We start from the raw sequence: 6,365 nt of genomic DNA, 5'->3' as shown, positions 1-6,365 counted from the left end.
TGGAGAAGCAGCGCATTGGTGTGCGCCCGTGATGCTAACCCGGGCCGCCAGCAGCAGAGCGTGCACTTAACTGCTAAGCCACGGGGCTGGCCCCTAAATTCCAAGTCTTATAATTCCAACATCCCTGCCATAATCTGAGTCTGGTTGTATGCTTGCTTTGTCTCTTAAAACTGTGTTTTTTGGTTTTTAGCATGTCATAATTTTTTCAGTTAGCTGCATGTAATGTACTGGGTAAGAGGAACAGCTGTAAATAGACTTTTAGTAATGTGATAGTAAGGTGTGGGAGGAGGGGAATCATTCTATAGTCCTATGATTAGTTCTTAGTCTTTTAGTGAGTTCGCTCTCTGGCTGTGAACGTCACATATGCTTCTCAGATTATTTCCCCCCTGAGTGGGACAGGATGCCTAGAGTGGGCTGGATATTTCCCTTCGCCTGGTTAGTTATGCTCTGATAAACCCCCAGGAGGTTAGGCTCTAGTTAAATAGTTTCTCCAGTGGGCAGGCCTTGTTAAGAAGAAAAGAATACTCTAGAGTATTTCAAAATGGTTCTTTGTCCCCTTCCCCTCCTGGAAGCATGAGGGGATTTTTCTTCAATGAGCACTGTGAGAATCAGATCAGCCTCCTGGAGGTAAACTTCACAAAGTATGAGGGTCTCAATGATTGGGGCCCCCTGGAGTTTTTAACTCTCAGACTTGTCCATGCTGATTCTCAGCCATTTCTTAACTACAGTTCAGGTTTCCCTACCTCATCACCGGGCTCTGATGGAGGTTTGTGCTCTGTGCTCATGACCTTCTGCTCTGGTAAGTTGTAATTGTCTGTATCTGCCTATTGGTCTCTCCAACTTTGGGGGCAGTGGTTTGCCCTGTGACATCACTTTTCTTAAGAATCTAAGAATAGTTGTTGATTTTTCAGTTTGTTCAGCTTGTTATTTGTTTTCAGAATGGAGAGGCAACTTACAGCTTCTTACATGCTGGACTGGAAACCAGAAGTCATTCACTGATTCTTTACTTTGTCCTCTCCATTCTGCTGGTGAGTCTATCCACTTTTTTTTTTTTTTTTTGTGAGGAAGATCAGCCCTGAGCTGACATCCGTGCTGATCCTCCTCTTTTTGCTGAGGAAGACCGGCTCTGAGCTAACATCTATTGCCAATCCTCCTCCTTTTTTTTTTCCCCAAAGCCCCAGTGGATAGTTGTATGTCATAGTTGCACATCCTCCTAGTTACTGTATGTGGGACGCAGCCTCAGCATGGCCAGAGAAGCGGTGCGTCGATTTGTGCACGGGATCTGAACCCGGGCCTCCAATAGCGGAGCGCGCGCACTTAACTGCTAAGCCACAGGGCCAACCCGATCCACCTTTTTTTAAAAAAATTTTTATTATTTTATTTTTGAGTTCTAAAATTTCCATTTGGTTCTTCACTGTAATTTCTATTTCTTTGCTGAGATTTACTGTATTTGTCATTTGTTTCAAGGGTGTTTATAATTGCTTGTTGAAGCAATTTTATGATGGCTAATTTAAAATCCTTTCCAGATAATTCTCACACCTGTGTCAGCTCAGTTAGCATCTGTTCATTGCTTTTTGCATTTAAATTGAGATTTTCTGGGTTCTTGGTAAGATAAGTTATTTTTGATTGAAATCTGGACATTTTATCTATTATGTTATGAGACTCTGGAGGTCATTTAAGTCTTCTCTTTTAGCAGGCCTCCTCTAACACCATTCTGGTGGGAGACAGAAGAGGTTTCCTCAACATTGCCAGGTGGTGGTGGATGTCCAGATTTCCCACTTGGCCTTTGTCGACACACAAGGAGGTACCAACTCCCTGTCACTGCTGAATGGGGATGGGAGTTCAGGCTCCCTATTGGCCCTGCACTGATACTACCTCAGCAGGAGAGGAGGAGGGGTGCCTAGTTACGACCAGATAAGGATGGAAGTCAAGGCTTTCCACGTGGTCTCCGCTGATACTGTGGTTTGAGGGAGGATCTCAACATCAATTGACAAGGATGAAAATCCTGGCTTCCCACTCAGCCTTCTCTGACACCATTGCAGTGGTGGAGGTGGGGTGACTCATTATAGCATGGTAAGGGTGGAAATCTAGGCTCCCTACTCAGATTTTCCTGGATGGGGTAAGTGAGGCCTCAGTATTTTTTCTGTGGCACTGGCTGAAATAGAATGGTTATTCTCCAAAGATTTTTCTGTTTTGCCAAGCTGCCCTTTTTCTGGTTCTTTAGCTAGAGAGATAAGGCTCTCCCTGGAGCTTTTAAAGTCTGCACCCACTGGCATTTCTTGTTTGTCAGCCTTTCCAGCAACCAGTCTGGATTATATAAGGCTAAAATAGAACTATGAAACTCATTGCCATATTGTTTCTTGTTTCCTGAGGTCCCTAGCCAGGCTATCTTATTCTTTCCACCTTTCAGAATCTTGTTATGTGACATTATATATATATTCTCTCTATGTAAAAATATATTATTAGATATATATATATTAAAAACTCTAGAATATATATCCTAGAGTTTTTAATTGTACTTAGTGGGAGAAATAGGGAAAAGTACATCCACTCCATCTTTTTGGAATCAGAACTCTCATCACCATAAGTTTAAAAAGATATATTTGCTGAATATAGAATTCTAGGTTGACAAGTTTTTACATTCAATACATAAAGATATTGCTCCATTTTCTTTTGGCTTGCATAGATTCTGATTTTTGAAGTTACGCTTTGCTTCATTCCTCTGGCAAAATGTGAATTTTTTTTTTACTTTGGCTACTTTTAATATTTTCTCTTTATCACTGTTTTCTTTTCTTCCAGAAATTTGCTTATGATGTGCATTAGTTTTCTTCATGTTTGGTTTTCTTTATGTTTCTTTTTAGACATGAGTACAGCCATGTTTGGCCACTCCATTGACCTACAGCCACCAGCACAAAAAGAAATATAAAAGCTGCTTTCTGCATGGTGGGAACAGGCCCTTCTCCCACGGAGATAGTTGCAATGTGTAAAAATTTCAAGGCCCTTTGGGCGTCGCAGCCTGGGGCAGACTGGCCATCTGTGTTGGGTTGGGACGATAGCCAGGGAAAACAATGCACATACACAACTTTCAGGCTGGGACGATAGCCAGGAGGCTCAGTGCACGTATGCCACTGATAACCGTTTGTGCATGGAAACACTAAATGCTTGCTCTGTAAAAGCTCTATAACTGTTTACTCTGGGAATTATTGATGCTATAAAAAACTGCTGGAGACTGAGGCCTGGTGAGTGTTCCACCTGTGGAAGGGACACCTTGCCCGGATGTGTGATCCCTGCCCAGTCGTGTCGATTGAAAGGACTCTACCGGCAGTGGGGCATAAATACTGTAAATAATTAATTTGTTGTGAAGTAATTGATTTGTTGTAAATAATTGATTTGATATGTTCTCTTTTTGGTCAAGAAACCTGGTGTTTCTTTTTCCAGTTAATTTGTGCTGTTTCTCTTCAGTCGATTTGGTGTTTCCCTTTCTGATCGATCTGATGTTTTTCCTTCTTATTATATGACCTATTCAAATCTGCTGCTATCTCAGCCAATCTGGTGTTTCCCTTTCCGATAGAGCTGGTGTTTTTCCCTCTTATTGTTTGACCTATTCAGATCTGTTTGTGGACTATCGCCTTTACTATCCTCTATATAATAAAATATACCTCCAATCCATTTGTTTGAAATGAAAAGTTTCTTTTACGTCTCCAATTGAATCCCCAAACTTCTCATAACAGTTTCTCATCCTTAGGGTTCATTGAACTTCTTTCTCTCTCCGTTGGATTATAAGCTACAGGAAAGCAAGGACTAGGGGTATGATGTCAAAAGTACTAATTGAAAAAAGTAAAAAATAAACCTCAAAATATATGCAAACCTGTTTATAAATAAATAGACACAAATATATCTATGTATCTGGTATTTAGCAATATTATTCTTTTCATCTACCTATAAATCTTACACAAATAGCATCTGGAGACTCAAACCCCTTGAGCTCTACAAAAGATTATTTAAGCACCATCCCATACCCTATGGAAGTCCAAAACTCTTACTCAATAATATTGTAAAATCCCAAGACACTTTTACTTTCATGGTCAACTTGGGACCCAAATTATCAATTTTAACAAATTGATGTGTATTCTGTCTCTTGATAATTGTAGTAGAAAATGCTATATAATCTCTAATATCCTTTCCATGTCATAATGATTAGTCTAAGTTAATGATGTGTCATCTCCTGTGTCATTGACTGGTTCAGGGTTGGACAAGGCTTAAACAATTCTGGGCAATGATGTGTGTTGAGAGTCTTGCTCAAGACTTCTCAGAAAGTAAAACCTGCCTCTCTCCACACAGTTTTACAAATAAGAGAGTATGTTACCACCCTTACTGTGGAAGCCTGTTTGTACCAATCTAGATCACAGGGAAAGAGATTTTCCTTTGGATAATTCAAAATGAAGATACTTTAATTATGGGACCATTTATGGAGGTATAAACAGTGTTAAGGTATGAACAAGTCAAAGGATTTTGAAGTTCCTGGAGACTAGAAAGAGTGGGATACCTTGAAGAGGCAAAGGGGGCTGACAGAAGCTATAGCTGTGGTGGGACCATCCACTGCCAGAGCAATTGTGTACCAAAGCAGGGCAGGAGTAGAAACAGAACACCATGACCTTGCTCTCTTCCAATCTTCCAATCTCCTGATGGTACCATCTACTGGTTGGTCCCAACTAGAAAGCAGCTGGAAAGTCTGACCTAGTGTTACAATCTTTAGCTCAGTCTTTAGGGCACAGGGCAGGGCCAGTAAGGACATAGAATGGGCCTAATCAGGCAAACTAAAAATAATCAGTATACTCCTTATGACCACACGGGGAACCAACTATAAGAAGAAGCCAATTCTGTAGATAGAAAAGCAGAGAGTTAGAAATAATTGGATCTGTGTTCACGTGGATAAAGACTAAATCAATTGACCGTATAGATTTCCCTATTTCTGCCCTTTTTATTATGAAATATAATAAATGTCCTCCCTGTATGAGCCAGTCTCAATTTGTGTTTTTATTACATGAAGGCAAAGCATATTATCTAATATTAGAATAATTTACTTATGGTTTTATGGTAATGATTACGGATCACATTCCCTTCATCTTGAATTTCTTCCCTCCCCCACCCTGATCAACCACAAAGGCAAGTCTGTTGCATGGAGCATCTTTTACTGAAGTTGTCAGGCTTATGTGGAGGGTTCACATGTCAAAATGAAATGCAAAAAATAAAAATTGAAATTGCACATTAGATGTTTTTGTCTAAATTAATTTTAGGTTCCTCACTGACTACTCCACTCCTTACAGTACTTTGTTTTTTTCCAACTCATTACTTTCTCTGTCTCCCCCTCCTCTCCCTCTTACTGTCTCCTCCTCCCTCTCTGCCCCTTCAATTTCATTTTCCATTATTAGATTGAAAAATAAGTCCTATATTATTATCCACAGAATGCACATCATACTCCTGACAGGACACAGATGAACATAGGAGCATTTATGAGCAACATTCACTTTTTTTAAAAGGTAATTGTGATGATAACTAATATCTTCACTACCTCAGAATAGATATTATATGCAAGATAGTCTTGCATAGTGAGAATTATTTCTAATTACTGCAATAACCATGAAAAGAACTATGTTTTACTGCATTATAATAGGAAAGCGAGGCTTGAAATATTTATTTGCCCTAAATACCAGTTGATGGAGCTTATATTTAACCAACATGTGACACCAAAGCATATTTGTTTTTTGTCTACACCATAAGGCATATCTTTTTCTTTAAATATTTCCTTTGCTTATTTTCTCTGAACAGAGTCTAATTCACTGAAATAAAATGCAGTGGGCAAGGATTGTGTCAGTTTTTGCCAACGCTCAGTGGTTCAAAGCACCACTCCAAGTTCAATGTAGATGCTGAATATTTGATGAGATGAGGAGTTTGAGAGAATCCAGACAGACTTTAGTCCACTGCCTCCAAGCCAGATAATATCGCTGTCTTGTGCGGGGCTTGGCCATATATCTAGAATTGTAAAATATCATCCTGGCTTCATATCTCTTTACAAGTAAGGTTATCAGAGAGCTGAGAGTAATGGTGGATGTAGTATAACACCCACCTCAGTCCTTGATCCCTCAGAATAGCTTAAATTTTCCTATTTGAGGCGACAAGATCAGTGTCACCAAAGTATTATTGCTGATGTTGCTGTTATGTGTAAACCATGACTTTGGGTATGAGTTTAAAAACAGGCTGAAATATCTTTTATATAGCTGAATATTAGGGCCTCTCTTTATTGACAAGAACTTATAGAAAAAGGAGATATTATAAAGATCCTACAGAGAGATACTTAAGGTTTT

This window comes from Ceratotherium simum, chromosome 13 (assembly GCF_057802395.1).
Source record: "Ceratotherium simum simum isolate JZ-2026a chromosome 13, ASM5780239v1, whole genome shotgun sequence".
Lineage (NCBI taxonomy): Eukaryota > Metazoa > Chordata > Mammalia > Perissodactyla > Rhinocerotidae > Ceratotherium > Ceratotherium simum.
This window is presented reverse-complemented; position numbering follows the sequence as displayed.